The 12,883-nt window shown below is 50.3% G+C and overlaps 1 protein-coding gene across 1 annotated transcript in view; it reads right to left on the bottom strand.

The window, feature by feature from the left end:
- The window catches only part of CPNE4 (copine 4), a 1,493,383-nt gene that overhangs the window by 586,375 nt on the left and 894,125 nt on the right, over positions 1–12,883 (bottom strand). The gene's annotated exons all lie outside the window — the stretch shown is intronic.

The following is a 12,883-nucleotide window of genomic DNA, read 5'->3' as shown; positions in this document are numbered from 1 at the left end:
CCAATGGTAGGTGGATAACATGGCTAAGAGCATTAGCTCGGTAATGCATGAATATTGCTGACTTTTCAGCGATATTCATGCATTTCGGCCGATTTTTATCGCTTAGGCGATAAACCTTGATAATAGCAAGGTTCCTAATCGATAAAAATCGCCGCAGCACGGCGATAAAAATATTGCTGCTAAGCCAACATAGCGATAATTATCGCTAGTTGTTGGTAATATGCCCCCAAGTTTCCGAATTTAATAAGGGAGGTAAATGTTACCTTTTGCGAGGTACACTGTGAAAAATAGAGTTTCACATGCAGAGTTTGGAGTTTTGTGCACCAAAATCCACATTAACTTTTAGAAGGTTTGACTTTTGAAATGTATTGAGGGAAAAATTTGAAAGTGCGGTCTTTATAGCAAACAGTCAATAGCGTGTGATAAAAATCATGCAACTTGTAATTAAAACCCATGCTGAAAGTCTCAAACAGCTGTATGCACAGAGATCATAAATTAAACAGGCTCTCATAGTGAGGTCATGCTGTGGAACTGTAACTTCTAGAGTTCGTGCATGAGCTTGAGACAAATCAGCTCGAAATTAGAGCAGGAATGGCAGCTCTGGGTTTCTGAGAAGTTACGTCTACTGCAGCTCGTGCACTAACTCGTACAGTTACAAGTCCAAGGGGCATATTAACAAGGGCTTTATCTCCCCTTTTTTGGCTTTAAAAGCCAAAGAAGGGGAGATAAGAATATTACCCTATCAACAACAGGGTGCTAACATGCAAAATTGAATTGCATGTTAGCACCCTTTTTCACTACGCTTCCCTTTGCATCTCTAATGAGATGCAAAGTGGGCGTTCCAGAGCAAAATAATAGGAGAAATGTCGCTAAGCGACATTTCCCCTATTATCAAGCTTCACGCTGACCCTGTTAGAGACAAAAAAAGCAGCGCTAACCACGGTTAACGCTGCTTTTTTACGTCTGCTAATTTTCAGACTTAGCCATGCAATCCAATGGGAGGTGGATTACATGGCTAAATCCACCATGGGCTATCAGCAAGGATATCCCTATCCTTGTAGTGTTATCGCTGCATTACCAGCGATAACCTCACAAAATGCTGCTATCATAGGATTTTTTTATCTCCTAGGCGGTTAGTGTTGTTAATAACGCTATAACCAGGCGATATTATCCAGCGATAGCGGGCGTTAACAAAATTCACGCTAAGCGCCCTTAGCGTTAATTTTCCCTGTTCCTTGTTAATATGCCCCAAGTTGTGGTGGCGCTCGTGCAATGCTAAGCAGCTCCTAGCAGTGCAGACACTTGCAGCAGATCAGCTTTCATTCACCACAGCTATTTTTCACTAAAAGATGACCCTTGCACAGTGCCAAAGCCTCTTTGCGCCATACCTCTGTTACAGTACAGGGGGCCTGCCTTGAGAGGACCTGTCCAAAAATAGTTGGTTTTGGTGCAAAGCAGGGTCTACTGAGGAAGTGTAATCTGACTTCGACCTAAATCTTTACACCTAGCTTAAGCATGTGCACGCAAGGGGTTAAGGGTTATATATCGCCTGACACGCCTACTTGTTATGTGCTATAGTCTAAAGCACTCACTGTTGTAATTTGTTTCTCCTTTCATCAAATGTGATACAACCATTTCTTTCTATTCTGCATTTTTTCCACTTGGTATTGTCCATCCCTGCCCCCTTTATCAGAATAGTACTTTCTTACAGCTGGTAATGGCTGTACCACTTATAATGTTATGAAGATTCTTTCTGGTCAGAGAGCTGAATGTGTGAGAGGAGATGGTGAATAAAGTAGCTTTTACCTTCCGTACTTTGTATTTTTGCATTTTACACACATCTGCATGCCTGTTCTGCTGTGTATAAGTAGGAATTTCTACGTCAAGGTGTACCAAGATTACCAATCCTAAACATGACACTGCTAACTTGCCTTTGCACAAGAGTGCGGCACTGAGGGGTAGATTTACAAACATTTTGAACTGGGTTTGCATCACAAGTGACGCAAACCAGCATGAAATGTTTGTTTTGTTATTTATGTTTGAGAGCAACAATTTTTTTCTGTTGGAAATTTGCCTAAAAAAAAGTAATGCAAAAGGAACGGAAACACTGCTTTGCGTTACTTAGCGTCAAGGGGGTTTACGTGGGTAGTACATGAGCGTTCCCATGCAACCACCTATTTAATAACAATAGTAGACAGAGGTTTGTGTTAAAAATGAACACCACTTCAAAGCAGGCGTTAAAAGGAACAATTTTCATGTGTTCGATGGGTTTGTGCCCTCACTATCATATGGATTTGTAGGGTAATCATAGATTCCATATAGAGCGTGGTAGGTACACGTGTAGTAGTGAGCCTCAGCAAGGCCTACCACTGCTAGGGGTTCTCCCTTCTCTGCACAGAGTCCTCAGACCAATAGAAAGAAGTTGGCACAGAAACTGGAATAGAAAAGTCAAAGTTTATTCAACCTCAGGAGGTGGAACTACATTCACACAACAGCCTTCGGCAATGTATGAAGTAGCACACTGACTAGAAGGAGCTTGGTCCTTTTACACCCACACAAGGGCTCAAATGAGGGCGGTACAAGGTACAGAATGCTGGTTTCAAATACGTATAAGGTCCTACAGAGAGTGTGCTAGCAACAAGTGGGAGGGGCTAACAGTTAGCTAATTCTGGTGGACACATCCTTGACAGTTACAAGTTGGGGACAGCTGTAAGCTCAACTGAGCATGTGCAAAGCAGAAGAGGCTAAATATATCTCGTCTCCAGGCAGATTTCAAGAGCAGTTAACATGCAGGTAGGACAGAGCACATGGCGAGCACATGGCAAACAAAATGGCCAATAGAAATACAAAATGGATTCCGTAAAACGGACAAGATAGTCTCTAAATACAAGATGTCTTCTGCTAATGCTTAACCTAATCATTGCTAAATTACAACAAAAGAAGTGGTTGTGCAAAGTAAAATCACTGCGGCCCGAATTAATTTTTTTTCGCGCATCACTCTAGAATCAGCCTGCCTGACCGGCCCACCTTTATCGGCTGTATACCTGAAAAGCAATAAATCAGAGATAACCTGCCTTGAGAAAGCCCTGGACTGTAGGCCCTTCGGGCGAAACACGTGTCGGCTGTGCTTTACTTTTCACAATTATTTTTCGAATGAAGAAGAAAAGACAACAACAGAGTACTCCACTCCTTGTACCTACCACGCTCTATACGGAATCTAGGATTATCCTACAAACCATATGATTGTGAGGGCACAAACCCATTGAACACGTGAACATTTACCAAATACTTGGTGGTTTGTGGGTGAAACCACCAGATTGGTATGTGCCACAGCCCTAATTTGTGTCATGTCAAAGTGGGTGTGAACCCTGGTAGAACCCATCAACGGAAAACGCCACTTGTTAAAAAGAGAAATGTTTTAATTTCTCTTTCCTTTTCTCACTTCGCATGTATGCTGCACTGCACAGCACACACCAAGTAGGAACGTTTTAAAACTTGTCTAGGCATATTATTTTGTACTGGAAGTGGACCATTCCAGTACAAAACCTAAGCTAGAGTCACATACACACCCTTGCACCATGGCACAAAGGTGTGTGCATGGAGCTCGGCAGCAAACGTCTGCCCTGGCGCTAGGGAGAGGGGAGGCAAGGGACGTATCCCCATAGATATGGCGCGCTCCTGCTCTCTACCTGTCTCACAATGCAGCGCTGCATTTTTGGCTACTGTGCTGCGTTGCGTGACACTTTGTCAATCTGAGCCTGAGTGGCACACGGAAAAGCCAGATTTACCATGAGCATCACTAATGATGTCATTGCAGGCGACTCTTCCTAAATTCCTAAATGTGCTATTTTTTTACCTTCACACAACTCAGTAGTACTACAGATTTTCGAAAGTGCTCTGTTACATTAACGACAGCTGGTCCACAGAGTTAGTGAATGCATTTATCAATATCTCAATTTCATTCAAAACAGGTGCCAACAGCTTCATTTTGCACTAGTGTGCAGTGTACCTCTCGTGTACCCCGGGCTCTCAAACCCGGAACCTTCTACCTTTCAAATCTAGATGTAGCTTCTACTTTAGACTTCAGATACAAACTGAAACTAAATACATCTCTGAAAATCAGCAGGGATGCGCCAGAACAGATGCGACACGCAAAACCACCCGTGCGCCACCACTGATGCGCCGCATTTACAATGTGGTGCGCGGATGGGCAGATGCGTGTTGCATCCTCCAACGTAAAGGCGGCGCATTGCTGGAGTCACGCCGCAAGTGCAACGCAGCTCCCAAGGCTAGGGGGCCCCTATGCCTAACATGATGCGTCACTCCTTACGCCTGCTTCAAGCAGGCGCAGGGTTTTGACGCAGCATGGCCGTAAAAGTGACTCAGTGCACTGGAACGCTCACATGAAACCTGACGCAGATTTCATGTGGCGCAGGGCTTTACACGTGACGCATCTCCCTAGATGCGTCACGTTGTAAATACGGCGCAACATGGCGCATGGTTTACGCCGCCGACGCAACTGCAGGGTAAATGTGTCGCAAGGGGCTTGTAAATCTGCCCCTTCATGTGCTAGCTACAAACATAGGTGTCTAGGGACCATGTTCATGATATAGCGCCTAGAACTCTATCGACTCATTCACTATGTCATCCACTTGGATTTTGGGCCAGCCTGGAAGCGTGCCCGCGCCCTTTCGTAATATATAGCATAAATATTGATGCACCTGGGCAGCGCATCATTTATGCATTCGATACATGAATATTCATGCGGGTATTTATGTAATGGGCCCCTTAGACTTGAATCAGTATTGCATTCTGGGCCCATTAGCGCGCGCCCTCTCTGTTTAAGATCTTAAATCGACGTCAGGCGTGGGCAGAAATCTGCTCTGCAGGGCCGGCGCCTGAAACGCTGCATGAAATTTTCATTTCCAGGGCAGGCGAACCCCAAAGACTGCTTTGCTCGTCCTTTGCAGCATCCACATCAAATGACTGCAGACTCATTAGCCGTAATGGAGATGAAAAAAAGACTCGGATTAGCAGGTCTTCCGTGATAGCAAGAGCGCGCGCTCTCACGCGCGTTCACGGCTGCTCCTTGCTGCTTACTACCCCAATTCATAAAAGCAATAGTAAGGTAGTCGCATAAATCTATTTAATGGTTCAAAGATACTGTACAATGTAGTGTTGGGCCTTAGGCCCACATAGTGGAGGAATGAGGCACACGGACACCAGTTAGGGGATAGCAGATCTGGCCTCGAGCACGTGCGCTCAGGCTCTTTTATTAACAGCGTCACCTGACCCAGTGACGTCTGTGGTGGGTGGGTGTTTAGTGTTGGGTTACACTGCAACAACTAGACTGTGTCCTGGCAGGACACTACATTCCTCCCCAACTTTAATGAAAGGAAAAGCGAATGTCCAACCTGTAAGAAAACAGAACAATAACAGTTGATAGCCCCAACAGATCTTCCTCAGGCGATCAGCTGGGAGAATGTTGAAAGTTCCAGGACTACAAAGTCAGTCAGATGAGCTTCACCTCGGCGGTGTACTTCAGATCATCCTTGTCCTGCTGTGTTGATGCTTATGTACAGTGTTCTCACTTTGGGAGCAGAAAGGGTGTGACCCTTGAGGGGTCTCGCAGGTGTTCCTAGTCCAGTGGATGACCACGCTTGTTGGTTGTAGGAGACGATCATGGCACGAGAGGTCTTTCTTTGGATTTGATGATCTTGATGTCTTCACATCTCCGTCCGGCCAGGTAACTTCCGACTTGCCTTTCTTGCTGGACTCCTCTCTCACGGGAGCCTTGAAGACTGGCCTCTCCTGCTTGGACTCTTCTCTCACTAGAGACGCTGGGAGGACCCTCTTGCAGGACACGACGGGACCGGGTGGGCCGTGCGGGCTTCGCATGAGCCGCGCAAAGGCGTCGCTGCCGAACTGCCAACGGACTCACCGCCAAGTCTCTCATGATGTCCTCGGGGGTGTTGATGTCATCCGCCAGGATGGTCTTGCCGTTAGGACATGGGTTCAGTGTCTTCAACAGACTGTTTCTCGGTGCCAGGTGATTACCTGGGGCCTCCATGCTTCCTGTTGCCTGTCGTGGAGCTGCCGCTGCTGCACCTCTCCCATCCGGATTCCTCTCACACAGGATATGCGGCCGAGGCCCTTGTCCCCTGGACCGCCACTTGATCGCGTGGGCTGTACGGGTCGCTGCCGAACTTCGGACATGGCCACAGTCGAGTCTTGTGTAGTCCACAAGGGTGGATTGTCTAGTGCTCGGGTATGCTCTGCTTCGGTAAGCTTCAGGTTCACGGGGCACCCATGCAGTTCATCAGTGGTTGGTCTCTTCGAATGCAGGTTGTAGGGATTGCTGGGATCCACGCGGATGTTGCGATGTTCCTTGGACAGCACCGATGTTCCTGTGTGCTGATTGTTACGATGCTCCTTGGACAGCACCGATGTTCCTGTGTGCTGTAGTTCTCTCTCCTCCTCTGTGGAGTGATGTGATTCTCCATTCTTCCTCTTCGTTCACTTCCTCGACGCGGTCCGGTCTTCATTCTTGCTTTCTCATGCTAACCAGGATTCTCCATGTAGCGGGCCCTCTACATGTCGTCCCCGTGGTCTTGTCCATGTGGTAGGACACTGTCTTCACTTGGCTTGGTGACTAGACCTGTCGTCGCATCTTCCTTTTCTTCATGGCGTCGCGCCCTTCCTTTCCTTGTTGGTCAGTTTTCATCTTGGGCATGAGTTGTCATGCTGTGCTATTTTCTTTGTGGTCGCTATTCACCGTCACGGTGTTTTGGCGTTGGCGCGCTTTGTCTGCGCGGAGGAGGGTTGCGTCACCGCTCCTGGTGCAACCCTGGTGCAGGCTGCCATGTGTGCTGACGATGGCGCTCCGGTTGCTGCGAGACATGGCTGTCTCTGTTGGGGACCTTTGTGTGCTGTCCCGTGGCATTGGCGTGTCGCTGTGTAGCGTCACTTTGGCGCCCTTGATTCCTGGCACGTTCCGGCGCAGTGCTGCGCAGTCCTGTCGTGCGGGTGTGGAATGCTTGGACGCTTGTTGCGAGTCGTTGGGTACTTGCTGCTTTGGCTGGTGTCAGGGACTTGCTGCTTTGGACCGTTGGCGGGAGTGGTTGATGCTGCGGTGAACACCTGTGGCCACAAGGCGTCGCTGCTCTCTCCGTCGTTTGCTCTCGGCAGTCGTTTCCCCTGGACATTCTTCCAGTGCTTGGCAGGCGTTTCCCTCCAGACGTTCTGTCAGTGCTTGGATGCTTGGTGAGGCGTTCGTGCCTCTTTCCCACGTCGCGTTGGAAGTGACATCGGCAGACCCTTTGCTGGGGTGTGCGGGTGTCTTCTGCGTGGTTGCGCAATTACTTGCTGCGTGGTAGTAGATCCTAGTTGTGGTTGCGTTGTGTTGCGTTGTGCATTTACTTGCTGCTTGGTTCCTTGGGGCGTTACTCAGTCTGTTGCCCCTTGCTGCTGTTGATTTGAATTGTGTTGTGCAATGCTTGTGTTATTTCTCCTGTGGCAGGCGTGCTTTTCCTTTGCGCACTGTCGTGCTTGTGTAGAGGTGCCTTGGTTTTCTCGATGTGGGTCACAGCAGCCTGAGATTACTTCTGTGGCAGAATCTCGTGTTAGGGACATGACAAAGTATTTTGTGTAGCGGATGTAGTGCTGCGATTTCGCCACTAGGTGGCAGTGCTGGATAGATCCTGTCGGCAGGCTGCGTCTTGGTGTGCTGCTTTGGAGCTTCGTTCAGATTTTCCAGATGGATCTGAGCCGTCGGTGCTGGGCTAACGTGGAGGACAGGTAGGTCCTCTTTATTTCATTTGTAAGTATGTGCCGGTACCAGCTTCCCTGCGTTTGTGGTAATGTGCTTGGGGCTCCCCTGGCCTCTGGAAGGCTTCCTCTTCCCTTTCCGCCAGTCTTCTCTTTCCCCCCCCCCCACTCCCTGTCCCAGGCAAAATGTTCACAGGCTCTGGGGGGAAGGGGTGACTCTGATCGCTGTGGGGTGGGCAGTCTCTTGTTGCTTACTTGTGCTTGTTTGTTCTTGTGGCTTCTTTTGGGTGCAATACCACCTAGTGACCACTAGATGGCAGTGTGGGCTGGATTCCCTTCAGCAACAGCTTGCCTCCTCTTGGTGACTTTCCTTCCCATGTTGGTTGGGCTTGGAGTCCCGAGCTTGCTTGCAGGACCTGGTGATGCCAGGAGTATGCAGAAGGGGGCTGGAGCCACTGCAGGTAATTCCTTTCATGTCCTTCTGTAACTTGGGCCAGTTGGGGGCTGTGTGTAGCTTGCAGCTGTGGTGTTTGCTTTGGCTGTCAGCCGGATGCATTTTGGAGGCACAGGAGGTGAAGGCACAGGAGGTGGGGGCACGTTTCTCCCCCCAGCGCTGGCTGCTGGCCGGCATTACATGCTTCTGCTGTGAAATGAGGGAATTGTGTATTTCGCTAGCTGCGGCGAACTCCTGACATTGTCTTTGCTCTCCCTGCCCGCCAGCCTCACACAGTTCTAGCGCGGGCAGGGGAGCTGGGGGCAGAGTTCTTGTGGTGGCGGGTAGGCTCCGCCTGGAGCGACGGTGCCGGGCAGTGCTTCTCCTCGCCAGGCCGGGCCGCCTTCCTCGTTGCAGCGGGTGGGCCCCGCTTCATGCCTTCCTTCTCCCGCTCCTTGCCCGCGGCAGCCTCAGTCCCTTCGCGCGCGGGCAAGGGGGAGGCTGGGGGCTATGCTGGATCCGATGAGGCTGCTTGTATCGCGGGTGAGCTCCGCTTGATCCAGCGGGACTGGGGCTTTGGCTTTTCTCTTCCCGCCCGCGGCAGCTCCCTTTCACACGCTGCGCGGGGCGGGGGCTGAACCAGGCAGGCCGCGGGTGGGCTCCGCTGGCGTTGCTTTGTTTAATCGTCTATATGCGGCAAAGCGCCATGTCCTGCGGGTGGGCTCCGCTTCGTGGTAGTACGCTGCGGGCGTTTTCCACTGGCACACCACGGGGCACAGGTAGGGATCGCAGCGGGTAGGCTCCGCTCCTTCCCAGTTCACTCTCGCAGCGGCGGCCGCTCGCCACAGATGCCGCGCTGCGGGGGGGGCAGGAGGTGCTTCAGGCAGGCCGCGGGTAGGCTCCGCGAGTCGTGCTGTAGTGTGGATTTACTGTCGGCCCCAGCGGGTGGGCTCCGCTTTCATTGTTCTCCCGCCGCCGCAGCTTTACACTACACACGCTGCGCGGCGGGGGCTGGGGACGCTCCTAGCAGGCCGCGGGTGGGCTCCGCCGGCTCTGCTGTAATGTTAGTGTCTATAGCGGGTGGGCTCCGCTTTGGTACACAGTCTTCCGGGGGAGCCGGCTCACCTTCGGCCGACGGGCCAGGTCCTGGGCTGCGGTCGTGGCGGGTAGGCTCCGTCCGACCGGTGCACCTCTCCGGTGGGGGTTTCTGCTTCGCGGCCGTCTCAGGTGGGCACTGGGCGGTCCGCTCTTCCCTGGAGGTGCTTGTTGGTGGCGGCCGACGCGGGTGGGCTCCGGTCGGCTCGTCCTTGAGGGCTGGTGCGGTGGGCCTCACGGTCGCTGCAGGCTGTGGGGCTCCGACGTGCTCACCGGCTCCTCGGCGCTGCTGCGCCCTGCTACAGGGGGTGCCCTACAGGCGGGCAGCTCTCTCCCCTTTTTCCGGGATGAATGGCAGTGGCACGCATGGCTTCACTACCGGCCTCGTCGCCAATGTAGTGTTGGGCCTTAGGCCCACATAGTGGAGGAATGAGGCACACGGACACCAGTTAGGGGATAGCAGATCTGGCCTCGAGCACGTGCGCTCAGGCTCTTTTATTAACAGCGTCACCTGACCCAGTGACGTCTGTGGTGGGTGGGTGTTTAGTGTTGGGTTACACTGCAACAACTAGACTGTGTCCTGGCAGGACACTACATACAAAAGGGACGTAAAAGCTGCACTGTCTGCATTACTATTAAGGCGGAAGTCAGGGTAAGACATTTGTTACTGTGTCATATCCAATAAATCTATAAACTGAAAGATTAATTACAAAACTGGTCAGACACCACCAACATACAATAGACATAATTGAACAGAATACACGCATTGAGTGTGATATAAATTCAACCATTTTATAAGACACACGCCATACGTGTTCGAAGTAATTAATGATTTTCTTATGATCGATGTGCTGTTGGAGTGAACACTTACTCATAATATATTAAAGGTCATGGAAGGTCACAGGCAATATTTTACCTGACAACTCGTGCATCAAAGGAGTGTGCAGAAAGCTCCTAGAGGCTGGGGGTTGCTGGGAGGCAGGCTGCAGCTGGAGGTAGCTTGGTGGCTGCTAGAGACAGATGTGTGGTTGGCCACTTTCGGAAGTTGATCCGCATTTAGAGGTAGTTGTGAGGTAACCAGGGATGCAGGATTTCGTGTGGGGGGGGGTCAGTCGGGTGAGGGTAAGGGGGTCAGGGAAAGGCAGGTGGGGTTGCTAGCAGAAGGGCCTGCACTGAAGGCTGCTGCAGGCCTTAAATTTGAAAAATATTTCACAGAGTGAGAGAGATAGAGAATGAACCATGGGGATGGTGAGGTTCGAGACGGAGCATTGAGCCCAAGGATGTGGTGTAACAGTGAGAGCTGCATACTTCGGGACTAGGGAACAGGGCCGGACTGGCCGTTGCGGGCACCGGGCAATCCCCCGGTGGGCCGCAAGGGTGGGGGCCGGTTTTGGGCCCTTGCGGGCCGTTTTTGTTACAGGGCCGTTTTTAAAGAAAAGCTGCAAAATCGACGTGTAACAAAATCGGCCGAAAAACGGCCCTGGCAAAGAGCTCGGTCGCACCCCCAACCCCCATGGGGGCTGGCCGAGCACTTTGCCAGGGCCGGTTTTGGTTCCCAGTCCGGCCCTGCTAGGGAACCAGGTACGAGTCTCAGCGTTGGCTCAACATCCTGTGATTTTGCGGTCAATCTGCCCTTGCCTAAAAATGAATGGGCCTCATTTACAAGCCCATTGTGCCACCGGTGCGTCACTTTTTGAGACGCACCAGCGGCGCAGTGTGCCTGCCGGTATTTACTAGGCTACGTAAAGTAACCCTGTGTGACTTTCTATGGCCCTTTCACGCATTACTCTGTGTGAAACGGGCGTTCCATGGGTGTTGCTGTGGGTGTTCCCACGCAACATCCATGGAACCTGACACATTCCCAGAATTACAACATTTTGTAAAGCTAGGAATGAGTCACAATCCTACATCTCCTCAGGGGAGGCGTAGGAGTGGTGCAACGAGTAGAAATACTCTTATTTCTGCTTGTTTTTTCCTCTTTCTATGCGTGCTGCATTCTGGAACACACATAGAAGGAGGACAATGTCATCAATGATTGTTTTCGTGCCGGAAGCTATCCCTTTCTGCACAAAAACAATCATCCCCACAACGCAGGCACCCTTGCACCATGACACAAGGGCGACAGCGTTGGCGCGTGGCTGCTGTTTGTCAGCACTGCCAGGGAGTCACTCCTGCTCTCCATCAAGAACACAAACAAAAGCCCCCATGGTTGGTGCAGATGTACTGTAGAGGTTGCAGAATCCATGTGAGTTAAAAACCCAATTTGTAGAGGGGTTTCAGCATAAGCGCTGGAATTAGGGGTGCTGGGGGTACTGCAGCACCCATAGAAATGATCATGTTATGTTATGTTATTTAATTTTATAAGGCGCTCAGCTACCCAAAGGTTTCCCGGCGCCGCCTGAAGAGGTCAGAAGCAGATACGGAGGGAGGCCCATTGATTAAAAAGCCAGGTCTTCAACATCCTACGGAAGTGCACAAAACTAGGCTCATTCCTTAAAGACAGAGGAAGAGAATTCCACAAGGTAGGTCCTAGGTAGGAGAAGGATCGACCGCCTACTCTAGATAATCTATACCTAGGGACCACAAATTTTGTCTGACTGGCTGAATGAAGAGGACGAGGAGGAACGTACAGTTGAGCAATAGATGTCAAATATTGGGGGGCCTTACCCATTTTGATCCTATACATATAGGTTAAGGTCTTAAATTTGATGCAATTCTCCACTTTCAACCAGTGGAGATCGGGCAAGGAACTAGGCACAGAAGAAAATTTAGGAATCTGGCAGAGCAGTCGAGCAGCAGCATTTTAAACAATTTGCAACTTATGAATTACCTCCTTATTAGCTCCACGAAAAAGGATGTTGCCATAGTCCAGGCAAGAAGTGATCAAAGCCTGGACTACCGTTTATTTGTAGATTCCGGCAGCATCCATAAAATCTTTTTGAGCCATCTAAGAATGGAGAAACAAGTTGCAGTCACCTTTATGGCTTGAGGCCTCATTGAGAGCTGATCATCAATTACAAAACCCAAGTTATGGGCTTGTTGCTGAGGGGTAACACCCAATTCAGGAGGCCAGTGTTGGGGGCCCCAAAGTTCTTTATTATTTCCTAGGATGAGCACCTCTGTATTTCCTCCATTAAGCTTAAACGAATTGACCTGCATCCATTGCATGATTTTACTCAGTCCAGCTTGAAGAAAAGAGGGTCCGAAGGCTCCTTTAGCAGAAAGGGAGAAGACTATTTGGGTGTCATCAGCATAGGAAAAAATTGACAGCCCTGCCTTCTCCGCAATATCAGCCAATGGTTTAACATAAATGTTAAACAATAAAGGGCTGAGAATCGAGCCTTGTGGCACTCCATAAGGGGAAGCATGAACTTTGGAAACTGCCTTAGAGAAATAAACCTGAAATGTGCGGCCGGACAGAAAGTTTGCTATCCATTCCAAAGCAACTCCCGTCACACCAATGGATCTAAGTGTTTGCAAGAGCACAGTATGGGACACCGTATCAAATGCGGCGCTCAGATCTAACAATATGAGCGCCACAGTGTCCCCATCATCCAAATGGCTGCGCAACATTTCACTCACTCCCAA

The sequence above is a fragment of the Lissotriton helveticus genome, chromosome 10 (genome assembly GCF_964261635.1).
Source record: "Lissotriton helveticus chromosome 10, aLisHel1.1, whole genome shotgun sequence".
Lineage (NCBI taxonomy): Eukaryota > Metazoa > Chordata > Amphibia > Caudata > Salamandridae > Lissotriton > Lissotriton helveticus.
This window is presented reverse-complemented; position numbering and strand designations above follow the sequence as displayed.